The sequence below is a fragment of the Panthera onca genome, chromosome D3, assembly GCF_046562875.1.
Source record: "Panthera onca isolate mPanOnc1 chromosome D3, mPanOnc1 haplotype 2, whole genome shotgun sequence".
NCBI classification, from domain to species: Eukaryota; Metazoa; Chordata; class Mammalia; order Carnivora; family Felidae; genus Panthera; species Panthera onca.
Genome location: NC_138350.1, coordinates 21,953,172 through 21,965,992, shown reverse-complemented (window position 1 = coordinate 21,965,992; position 12,821 = coordinate 21,953,172). Strand labels below are relative to the sequence as shown.

The 12,821-nt window shown below is 39.0% G+C and overlaps 1 protein-coding gene across 12 annotated transcripts in view; it reads left to right on the top strand.

Moving 5' to 3' along the window:
• MTMR3 (myotubularin related protein 3) overlaps positions 1-12,821 on the top strand; it is a 148,086-nt gene that overhangs the window by 29,897 nt on the left and 105,368 nt on the right. Inside the window, exon 2 of one of the 12 annotated variants that reach the window (XM_078435609.2) lies at positions 1,634-1,774. The exons of the other annotated variants lie outside the window; for them this stretch is intronic. The gene's annotated coding sequence lies outside the window, so the exon portion shown is untranslated. The remainder of the gene's footprint in view (positions 1-1,633; positions 1,775-12,821) is intronic. 12 annotated transcript variants of the gene reach the window in all.

The following is a 12,821-nucleotide window of genomic DNA, read 5'->3' as shown; positions in this document are numbered from 1 at the left end:
GGCATATCAGGGTGAATATTCTTTGTGTCCTGGGAAAGAAAGTGTATACTGCTGTAGATACTAATTATTGGTTGATAGTATCATTAGAGTCTTTTATATATTTACATATTTTTTGTCTGCTTCTATTACTGAAAGAGGAGTGCTGAAATCTTAAACTACATTTGGGGATTCAGTTCTCTCAGTTTTTACTTGCTATATTTTGAAGTTCTGTTTTTAGGTGCATACATATTTTAGGGTTGTTAGGTCTTCTCAGTAAATTTACCCTTCTATCATAAATGACTCGTTCCGCTTTATCTTGGTAATATTTGCTATCTCTAAGATGACTTTGGCATAAATATAGCTCTTGTAACTTTTTTATGACTAGTATTTGCATGTTGTATCTCTTTCCGTCCTTTTACTTTCAGTCTGTGTCTTTATATTTACAGCATGTTTCTTGTAGTTAACATATAATTAGATATTGATTTTTAAATTTAGTTTGACTATCTCTTCCTTTTATTTTTTTTAGTTTTTAAAAATTAAAAAATATTTTAATGTTCTTCAGAGAGAGAGCGCTAGCAGGGGAGGGGCAGAGAGAGAGGGAGACAGAATGTGAAGCAGGCTCTAGGCTCTGAGCTGTAGGTTCTGAGCTGTCAGCACAGAGACTAATGTGGGGCTCCAACTCAAGAACTGTGAGATCATGACCTGAGCTGAAGTCGGATGGTTAACTGACTGAGCCATCTAGGCGCCTGAGTATCTCTTTTAATTAGCGTCTTTACAAAGATCCATTGACATTTAATGTAAATATTGATATGGTTAGGATTAAGTCTGCCATCTTGCTATTTGTTTTCTATTGTGGGGATCTACTTGGACCTTCAGAATTGATAGAAGACTATTTATTAATAAGTATAGTTGATAACACAGTATTATGTTAGTTTCAAGTATAATCTACAACTTTATTTTATTTTATGTCATATTTTAAAGTTTGAGAAAGAGTGTGCATGCACGTGAGCGAGAGAGTTGCAAAGAGAGAGGGGGGAGAGAGAATCACAAACAAGCATAGAACCTGACGCAGGGCTCGAACTCACAAACTATGAGATCATGCCTGAGCCAAAACCAAAAGTCAGATGTTTAACTGATAGAGCTGCCCAGGTGTCCTAAGATTATTTTAAACTGAAGGTATTTGATATTTAGCAGATGCAGAAAGAAGCTCTTTTGGAGCTTCTCTTAACTCTCTAAAAGCAAAATCTTTTGGGAATGAGACTTCCGTGAATGCCCTTCCCAGGGAATATTTATGGCCATAAAGAAAAAAAAAAAAGGATAAGACTTCTCTCATCCCTGCAAAAACAGACATTATCACAGACTTATTTATCTTCTGTTTATTTCCCTAGAAACCCATTTGTTCTCATACAGAAGCCTTTTCAATTCCTCCCTCTACTATTGCATTAAGTATATAAGGCCTTTTCTTTAGCTGTTTAGAGAGTCACCATTTTTGTGTGTTCATATACATAGGAATAAATTTTCTCCTCCTTTGCCTCCATTTTCAGTTTAACTTGGAGGTCTTCAATATTGAACCTGGGAGAGCAGAGGAAAAGATTTTTCTCCCTGACAGTATTCATCTCCTTTATTCTTTTTTTTTTTTTTTTTCTTTTTTAAGTTTATTTATTTATTTTGAGAGAGAATCCTGAGGAGGCTCCACACTGCCAGCACAGAGCCTACTGTGGGGCTCAAACTGATGAACTGTGAGATCATGACCTGAATCAAAACAGTCGGATGCTTAACCAACTGAGCTATCCAGGTGACCCACTTCTGTTCTTTTCTTTAAATTAAAAAAAAATTTTTTTAAAAAAGTAATCCGTGTAACCAAAATGGGTCTTGAACCATGATCCTGAGATCAAGAGTTGCATGCTTCACCAACTGAGCCAGCCAGGCACCTTGCACTGTCTCATCTATTGTTAATTTTTTCTTTTCTTGACATTTTTTGGATTAAGTATTTTGTGATATTTACTTTATTTTCTGCACTAGCATATTGACTGTACTTATTTATTCCCCTAGCTGCTGTAGGATTTATAGTAAGCACTTTTAACTTAGCAAATACCTTCAAATAATATTATACTATTTGATATGTAATAAAAGAGTCTTGTGGCAGTATATCTCCATTTTCTCCTCCTCTTGGTCTTTATGCTATTGTCATACTTTTTTTAAATTGAAAAAATTTTTTTAATGTTCATTTATTTTTGAGACAGACAGAGCATGAGCGGGGGAGGGGCAGAGAGAGAGGGAGACACAGAATCCCAGGCAGGCTCCAGGCTCCAGGCTCCAGGCTCCAGGCTCCAGGCTCCGAGCCATCAGCACAGAGCCCGATGTGGGGCTCAAACTCATCAACTGAAAGATAATGACCTGAGCCGAAGGCGGACGAAGGCGGACGCTCAACCGACTGAGCCACCCAGGCGCCCCTGTCATACATTTTTTACTAGGTGTGTTATAAAACCCATAATTCATTGTTATGTTTGCTTTAAAAAAATCATCTTTTATTTTTATTCAAAAATTTTTATTTATTTATTTTGAGAGAGACAGAGACATTGTGACTAGGGGAGGGGCAGAGAGAGAAAATCCCAAGCAGGCTCCTCACTGTCAATGAGGACGGGGCTCAATACGGGGCTCGATACGGGGCTCAAACTCACAAAACTGTAAGATCATGACCTGAGCTGAAACCAGGAGTCGGATGCTTACTGAGCCACCCAGGCACCCCTAAAAAATCATCTTTTAAAGAGGAAAAGATATTTTATATTTATCCAAATTCTTCAAGCCTTGTTTTTATTTAGACCTGTGTTAGGGTAAGCCAAAAGAGGAAGGAGTCTTTGTCCTAGGGCGAGTTGAGCTCTGCTAATGTCTTCTCAGCTGATTGCTCTTTAGTGTTCAGTAAGGTCTCTCTCCTGTGGTCTGTCAGAATCAGAGGTCTGTGAACTCCAGTGGTAGTTATGTTTAATAGTACCTAAGAACCATTAGGTAATGAGCAACTACTTATTTGCCCACTCATGTACAGCTTAGTTTAGTAAAGACACAAGAATGCCGTAGAGGTTATAGCTGCCTTGGCCTTTTGAAACTTATGTTTGAGTTTCTGTTGCGTTTTCTGCTCAGCTTGGATTCCCCCTTTTTGGCCAGGGTATGAAAAGTGCTTTGGGGCAAAAAGTTTAGGTAGTCATAGATCTCAGATGATTTGTCTCCCTTCTGTCAAGGGTCACAGTTCTGAGCCAAGAACTGTTTTATACATTATGTCCAGTTGGTTATGGTGGGAGGGCTAGTCCCAAACCAGTTACTCCATCGTGGCTAGACTGATCTTTTAGAAATGCAAGATTCTGTATGATAAAAGCTATTATACAGGGGTGCCTGGCTGGGTCAGTCTGTAGAGCATGCAACTCTTGATCTTGGGGTTGTGAGTTTAAGCCCCAAGTTGGTGTAGATTACTCAAAAAAAAAAAAAAAAAAAAAAACAAAAAAACCAAAAACCAAAAAACAAACAAAAAACCCAAAACAAAAACTATTACAGCCTTTGACCACATTAATATATTGCATTTTGCAGGCAACCTTTTGCAGCAGCTGTCTTGGCTTAGCCAATATCCATGTTCTAATTATTCATTACAAGATTTTATGTAAATTAAGAAATGTTTAGTCTTTATAATAGGATTGTAAATAGTACCCTGATCTACTACTTTACCATTTGCTTCCTAATGCCTACAATTGCTAGCTGGAACTGTCTCACTGGCCACTGTAACTACAGTAGTTTGAGCTTTAAGATACAAAGTCACTAATTAATTATGGATTCTGCTCTTGTTCTATAATATCCTAACACTTTCAGTGAAGGATTTTGTATTGGCTTCTAGGAGCTGGTATTCATTAGAATATGGGAATAATTAAGAGGATTAGCCTCTTAAAAACCCACTTTAACATTAGAAAAGGGAAGGTGATTTTAAGTGACTATTTTTTCATATGAAGGAGGCATTAAAATTTTTGTGTGTATTGCTTAAAGGAAAAATTGTATGGCTAACGGTATCCTTTGTAGTTGGGTTATTGTTTAAGATTACAGACTTCAGTTTTGTTTTCTTAGTAATATTTTTTTCCCCACTCCTCATCACTAAAGGAAAATGACCCTTTATGAGATTTAAAAATTTGTACTGTATTGGGATTTGTGTTAAAAGTTGCAACACATACTAGTAGACTTTATAATCATGATGTGTAATTTCTGTGTAACTTTCACCAAAATTGGGGCAGCTGGCTGCCTCAGTTGGAAGATCGTGGAGTTCTTTTTTTATTCATTTTTTTTTTCATTTTAGAGAGTGCAAGCAGGGGAGGAGGGACAGAGGAAGAGAAAGAGAGAATCCTAAGGAGGCTCCATGTTTTGACATGGGGCTCAATCCCACCACCCTGGGATCACGACCTGAGCAGAAAATTGAGTCAGATGCTCAACTGACTGAGCCACTCAGGTATCTGAGCATGTAACTTGATCTCACGGTCATGAGTTTGAGCCCTATGTTGGGTGTACAGATTACTTAAAAAAACAGTTTTCACCAAAAGTGGACCATCTTTGTTTACTAGAATCTTTATTTCACTGGAACAAGTCTTTGTGCCAAATTTGGCACCATTTAAATAAGAATAGTGCTAGCATCTAATTAAAAACATTTTTTTTAATGTTTTTTTATTTTTGAGAGAGAGAGAGGGAGGGAGGGAGAGGGAGAGACAGAGCATGAGCAGGGGAGGGGCAGAGAGAGAAGGAGACACAGAATCTGAAGCAGTTTCCAGGCTCTGAGTTGCCCAGTGCAGGACTCAAACTCATGAACTGTGAGATCATGACCTGAGCCAAAGTCAGATGCTCAACTGACTGAGCCACCCAGGCACCCCTAATTTTGTTTTGAGAGAGAGAGAGGCAGAGGGGCAGAGAGAAAGGGAGACACAGAATCTGAATCAGGCTCCAGGCTGAGCTGTCAGCACAGAGCCCAATGTGGGGCTTGGACTCACAGACTGCAGGATCATGACTTGAGCTGAAGTCACACACTTAACTGACTGAGCCACCCAGGCGTCGCAAGAATAGTGCTAGCATGTAAATATTGGCAAAAGGTGTTTAGTACTTTCCCTGCATTAAAAATTTTTTTTAAATGTTTATTTTTGAGAGCAAGAGAGAGGGAGCCAGAACATGAATGAGAGAGGGCAGAGAGAGGGAGACATGGAATCCGAAGCAGGCTCCAGGCTTGAGTTGTCAGTACAGCCTAACGTAGGGCTTGAACTCACAGACTTGAGCTGAAGTCATGACCTGAGCTGAAGTCCGATGCCCAACCGAGTGAACCACCCAAGCGCCCCCCCCCCAATTTTTTTTAAGTTTATTTATTTTGATAGAGCACATGAATGGGGGAGGGGCAGAGAAAGAATCGTAAGCAGGCTTTGCACTGCCAGCGCAGAGTCCAGTGTGGGGCTTGAACCCACAAACCGTGAGATCATGACCTGAGCTGAAGTCAAGAGCCGGTTGGTTGCTTACCTGATGGAGCCACCCAGTTGCCCCTCCCCTTATTTTATTTTCATCATTACTACTAGGTAACTTAGATAGAAGGTTATAAAAATATTGTGCATTTATTTAGTACCTGTTGTTTGCTTTCATTTTATAGCTTTTTTGTGTCCATGATACAGAATTTTAAAAGTTATTTTATTTTTTAATATGTATATTTTAAATTCTATCAGGAAAGGTCATTTTATTATAAATAAATTTATATATATATATATATATATATATATATATATATATATATATATATATATATATAATAGATATTATAGAGAGTGTGTGCCAGGGAGAGGGGCAAAGGGAGAGAGAATAGAATCCTAAGCAGGCTCCATGCTCAGCACAGAGCTCCACATGAGGCTCCATCCCATGACCCTGGGATTGTGACTTGAGCTGAAATCAAGAGTTGGATAGGCAACCAACTGAGCCACCCAGGTGCTTCATCCATGATGTGTGTGTGTAAGTAAGATCTTTGTGTAGCTTGAAGATCTTATGAGTAAACAGTATTTGCTAATCATTAAATGAGATTTGAATAGCTAGTAAGGGATCACTTTACATAAGGAAGTTGCCTGTCTTGAAATTGTAAAATACTTTTCTAAAATCTTCAAATATCTTATGTTGCTAATGCAGAGAGTTTAAGTATTTAATTTAGAAAAGGTTAGTAACTGCTCGTGTTATCCGGCATGAGATGAACCTGGAAGGGAAGTGTTGAGCATTATCTGTACTTGTGCTGTTTACAACGTTAAGAGATATATATAGTTCTTACACTAGTCTACCAGTGTATGCCAGAATAAGGATTTATTTTATACATATATTGAGAAATAAGTCCATGATGTTAATTGAGCATCTCTATTTTTTTATTTATTGATTTATTGATTGATTGATTGATTGATTTATTTATTTAAATGTTTATTTTTGAGACACAGAGAGACAGAGCATGAACGGGGGAGGGTCAGAGAGAGGGAGACACAGAATCTGAAACAGGCTTCAGGCTCTGAGCTGTCAGCACAGAGCCCGACGCGGGGCTCGAACTCACGGACCGCGAGATCATGACCTGAGCTGACGTCGGCCGCTCAACCGACTGAGCCACCCAGGCACCCCAATTGAGCATCTCTAAATTGGTTGTATAATTTAAAATAACTTCCAGTATTCTAATTAATTTTGAACTTCAAAATTTTCATTTTGGTAACAGGCAAGAGGTCTCTGAGACATTTCCTGTGCCTTGAAACCTTGTCCTCTTTTATAGTTTTACCTGCTTCCTTTACATGATTTGGCTTAGATGTATTAATACAATATTTACCAAGTGCCACCTATGTACTAGACACTGTTATGCCCTAGGCATTGTGGATGCAGTAGTGAGCAAGATTATGTGGACTCTGACTTCAGTTTATGGCCTACACAAGAAAAGGAATAGGCATAGGAGCCTACGGAATTACTCATGTATAAGTTGGCTTTCTTGAATCAAGTGGGTGAGAAATATGCTGAATAGTTATGATAGTCTTCTGCTTCTTTTTTGGTACACTGGGGGTTTTACCAGAATCTCTATGAAAATTCTCAATCAGCTATTAGTTAGTTAAATTAAAAAAGAAAATCAACTGTTAATTTAGAGGGAGCATACCTGGGCACCTGGGTGACTCAGGCACTTAAGCATCAGACTCTTGATTTCAGCTCAGGTCATGATCTCACAGTTCCTGAGATGGAACCCCACATCAGGTGCTGTGCTGACAGCACAGAACCTGTTCGAGATTCTTTCTCTCACTTTGTCTCTGTGCCCTCTCTCAAAATAAACATTTAACAAAAATAAAGGGAGCATATGTCACTTGTTAAGAGTAAAGGGAATTAAGAACAAAATACTGCTGGTTGTGGATTCTGTTTTTTTAAATTCAAGTTTGTTTATTTTGAGAGAGGGAGTTACAAGGGGGGAAGGGACAGAGAGAGAATCCCAAGCAGGCTCCGCACTGTGAGTGCAGAGCCAGACACTCTGACAGCTTGATCTCACCATCAGTGAGCCAGTGAACCCTGAGCCTATATCAGGAGTCAGAGGGCTTAGCCGCCTGAGCCACGTAGGCGCCCCTGGTTGTGGATACTAAAAGGTAGAGGTACACAATATTGTTTGCCTTTAAGAGTACAGAGAAAGTATTGTCTGTATGTTCAGTTGAATTATTTCTTTCCTCCCCATAAGAGACCTTTTAGTATCAGGCTAAAATCTAAAATTATAGCTCTCAATGTCATATCATATGACTACGTTGTTTTGCTAGTAGTCACTGGGTCATTAATTGTTTCCTCATTTTATATGTCCTGTTTTTTTGTGGTTTTTTTTTTGTTTTCTTTTTTCCTGGGGGAGGAAAAACGTTTTCTCTAGGCCTCACTTCTTTTTTTTTTTTTTTTTTTCCTTTTTTTAAAAGTAGGCTTCCATACCCAACGTGGGGCTCAAATTCAACAATCCCAAGATCAAGAGTTGCATTTTATACAGACTGAGCCATCCAGGCTCCCCAGGCCCCACGTCTTACTAGTTCTTTTGTAGGTTGGATTTTTATTTAATACCAAAAGTATACATATTTAAAAGTAAGTGGCATTCTGGAATGCCTGGCTGGCTCAGTCAGTAGAGCATGAGAGGCTAGATCCTCAGAGTCCTGAGTTCCAGCCTCACTTTGGGTGTGGTCTACTTAAAAAAAAAGGGCTGGGGGTGCTTGGGTGGCTCAGTTGATTAAATGTCTGACTTGGGCTCAGGTCATGATCTCGGGTTGGTGAGTTTGAGCCCCATATCGAGCTGCTGTCAGCATGGAGCCCACTTAGGATCTTCTGTCTCCTTCTCTCTGTTCCTCCCCTGCTCATGCATGTGCTCTCTCAAAGGTAAACTATTAAAAAAATGAGGGGCTCCTGGGTGGCTCAGTCAGTTGAGCATCCGACTTCGGCTCAGGTCATGATCTCACAGCTTGTGAGTTTGAGTCCCACTTTGGGCTCTGTGCTGACAGCTCAGAGCCTGGAGCCTGCTTCGGGTTCTGTGTCTCCCTCTCTCTGCCCCTCCCCTGCTCATGCTCTGTCTCTCTGTCTCTGTCTCTCAAAAATAAACATCCAAAAAGAAAAATAAAAAAAAATTCTGTCTTGGCATGGATTTCTCACTGATAACATTTGGCAAAGTGATTTAAACTGCCCAATTTTATAAACGTTGAAAGCAAAAGCTAGCCATGAAGGGAGGTTTTCTTATAAAAAAGTTAATAAAATTACTATTGTAAAGTTGTGATACATGCCCTATAAGACATTTGCCTCTTGAAATTTAATAAGTATTTCTAGTCTATTAATTTCTATTTACCTTTGGGCATGTTTCTAGTCCTGGTTTTAATTTGTAAGAAATATTTTTCTAGATTAAATTCAACCCAGTATAATTATGTTTGTATTTCAGGTATCTAACTTTGTTAGGTTATCAGATAATGACTGTATGTGTATTTTATTTTTCCTGTGCTTTTATTATTTTAAAGATTAAGGTAATTTACTCTAAAACTTTAATCAGATGACTAAGGAACTCTGTTACTCCTTATTAGCTAAATAAAAATTATTAGGTCACTCTATATTGTGCTAATTTAGTGACTCATTTCTCCTAATTAAACCATCTATGATAGGCTAGAGAAAATAACATTTTGTTGGAATCTTTGTAAAATTAAGCCCATCAGGAAATTCATGCAAGATTAATACTTTAGGAATATAGAGTACTTAAGCTAAAGTCTGGATATGGGACTTCAGGTACCTTGTTAAAATTAAAAAAAAATTTAATGTTTATTTTTGAGAGGGAGGGGGAGGGGCAGAGAGAGAGAGAGAGAGAGAGAGAGAGAGAGAGAGAGGAGGGAGGAGACACGGAATCCCAAGCAGGCTCCCAGCTCAGAGCTGTCAGCACATAGCCTGATGCTGGGTTCGAACTCACTAACTGCGAGATCATGACCTGAGCCAAAATCAGATGCTTAACCAACTAAACCACCCAGGTGCTCCCCTTGATAAATTTTTGTGTGTGTTGGTATCTACTGGTATTTAGAATATTTGAATGTAATATTCATTTGGATATTTATATTTTGCATCTTTATAATAAGAGAAATGGTTGATATTTAAACTCTTTCTTTTTTACCTTTTTGTTTTTAATGTTTATTTTTGAGAGAGAGCCAGAGTGTAAGCTGGAGGGGGACAGAGAGAGAGGCAGATACAGAATCTGAAGGAGGTTCCAGGTTCTGAGCTGTCAGTACAGAGCCCGATGTGGGGCTCGAACCCATGAGCTGTGAGATCATGACCTGAGCCGAAGTTGGACGCTCAACTGACTGAGCCACCCAGGCACCCTGATATTTAAACTTTTTCAATGATAGGAAGAGAATCTTAGAGGTGAAGGAAATCATGTCAAGACCAGTCTTGTACACCTATTATGGATAAAGCTTCTTTTTGTTTTTTAAAAAAAACTTTTAATGTTTGTTTATTTTTGAGAGAGAGAGAGCAAGCGAGCATGAGAGGCAGAGGTGCAGAGAGGGAGACCCAGAATCCAAAGCAGCTTCCAAGCTCTGAGCTGTCTGAGCTCGATGCGGGGCTCGAACCCATGAAATGTGAGATCATGACTTGAGCCAAAGTCAGACGCTTAACCAACTGAACCCCAAGCTTCTTTTTGTTTTTAACCTTATATGTGAATCTCTAGTGGGGCACCTGGCTGGCTCTGTTGGTCAGGTATTCAACTCTTGACCTCAGGGTCATGAGTTCAGGCCCTACTTTGGGCATGGAGTCTACTTAAAAAAAAAAAAAAAATCTCTAGAAATTGTTCAAACTTTGGTATAAAGCATAGATATAAATTACATTTGGTTTAAAGATTGCTGACCAAATGCAAAAGCTAAAACTTGTGAGCTTTGCTTTTTCTATTTTTTGCCTTTTGATATTCTTCTTTGAAGATATGAGTGACTGATTTCTTCAAGTTTACTAATTTTAAAGATTTAGAACTTACACAGAAACAGATCCGTAGATACAGAAGAAAACAAACTGATGGTTGCCAGAGGAGAGGAGGATGGGGGATATGCAAAATGAGTGAAGGAGAGAGAGTGGGAGGTGTACAGGCTTCTAGTTAGGGACTGAATAAGTCACAGTGTGGGGGGGTCTGAAAGGTACATCGGGGAATATAGTCAACAGTATTGTAATAGTGCTGTATTTTGACAGATGGCAGTTACAGTTCTGGTGAGCATAGCATAAGGTGTAGAGTTGTTGAATCACTATGTTGTACACCTGAAACTAACATTGTGTGTCAACTGTATTTGGATGAAAAAGATAGTCTACAAATTTATTTATGTCGGAGTTCTAACAAAAACTCCAGGGTGTTTTTCCCCCCCTCTTTACACATCCTGTTAATGAACATCATATTAATATTTTGGGGAGTTTCTTTTGGGGAACTTAAGATTTTTACTGTATTATTTTTTAATGCATTATTTCACTTTTATGCATATATAATTTATTTCACTTTTACTTTATGCATATGTAATTGTAAAATATACATAACATGAAATTTACCATTTTAACATTTATTTATTTTTAGAGACAGAGTGTGAGTGGTGGAGGGGCAGAAAGAGGGAGACACAGAATCTGAAGCAGGCTCCAGGCTCTGAGCTGTCAGCACAGAGCCCAGTGTGGGGCTTGAACTCACAGACTACAAGATCATGACTTGAGCCGAAGTCGGACATTTAACTGACTGAACCACCCAGGTGTCCCCCATTTTAACCATTTTTAAGTGTACAGTTTTGTGGCATGAAGTACATTGACATTCTTGTGCAACCATCCCCACCATCCATCTCTAGAACCTTTTCATCTTCCCTGAGACTCTGTAGCCATTAAACACTAACTCTCCATTCATCCCTCTCCCAAGCCCCTAGCAACCACTATTCTGCTGTTTCTCTGAATTTGACTACTCTAAGTACCTCATGTAAACGGAATCCTACAATATTTGTTCTTTGGCAACTGGCTGATTTCATTCAGCACAATGTTGGTTCATCCATGTTGTAGCTTTTGTGAAAATTTTCTTCCTTTTTAAAGCCAAATAATATGCCACTGTAGGTACATGTCATGTTTTGTTTATCCATTCATCCATTGACAGACACATGGGTTGCTTCCACCTTTTGGCTGCTGTAAGCAGTGCTGTGAACATGGATATACAAATACCTGTTCATGTCCCTACTTTTCAGTTTTTTTGGGTACGTATCCAGAAGTGGAATTGCTGTATCATACTGTAATTTTATGTTTAATTTTTTGAGGAATTTCCATACTCTTCTTCCAGGTTGCTGTGCCATTTTACTTTCCCATCAGCAATGCACAAGAATTCCAATTTCTCCACAGGGTAGCCAACACTTTTTTTTTTTTTTTTTAAAGATTTTATTTTTAATTTTGGATATCAGAATCAGAATATTTTTTTTTAAGTAGGCTGCACGCCTGGTATTATTTTTTTTAATGTTTATTTATTTTGGGGGAGAGAGTATGTGAGCGTGCACAAGTCAGGGAGGGGGCAGAGAGAGAGGTAGAGAATCCCAAGCAGGCTCTGCATTGTCAGTGCAAAGCCTGATGTGGGGCTTGATCCCACGAACTGTGATATTATGACCTGAACCGAAATCAAGAGTTGGACACTCCACTGACAGAGCCACTCAGGCGCCCCCATGCCCAGCATTATTTTTAAGTAATCTTTAGGTCCAGCATGGGGCTTAAAACTATAACCCTGCACTCTACTGACTGAGCCATCCAGGTGCTCTGACACTTTATTATTTGTTTGTTTAAAATAGTAGCCATCTTCATGAGTGTGAAGTAGTAAATCATGGTGGATTTGATTTACATTTCCCTAGTGACTAGTGATGTTGAGCTCTTTTCTTGTGCTTACTGGCTTTTTGTATGTTGTCTTTGCATTGGTGTCTAAGTCTGTATTAGCCTGCTCAGGCTGCCATAATAAAATACACAGGCTGGGTGGCTTAAACAACAAGAGAAACTTATTATATTCTCCCAGTTCTGGAGCCTGGAAAGTCCAAGATCGAGGTTTTAGCAGGGTTCAGTTTCCAGTGAAGGCTCTTTTCTTTGCTTATAGAAGACTACTTTGCCTTCATCTGGCCTTTCCTCTGACCAGGATGGAGAGTGCTCTCTGGTGTCTCTTCTTATAAGGATATTAATCTTACAGGATCCAGAGTCCTACTCTTATGACCTCATTTAACCTTAATTACTTCTGTAAAGGCCCTTTCTCTAAATATGATTAACACTGGAGATTAGGTTTCAACATTTGAATTTTGAGGGGGCGCCAACATTTA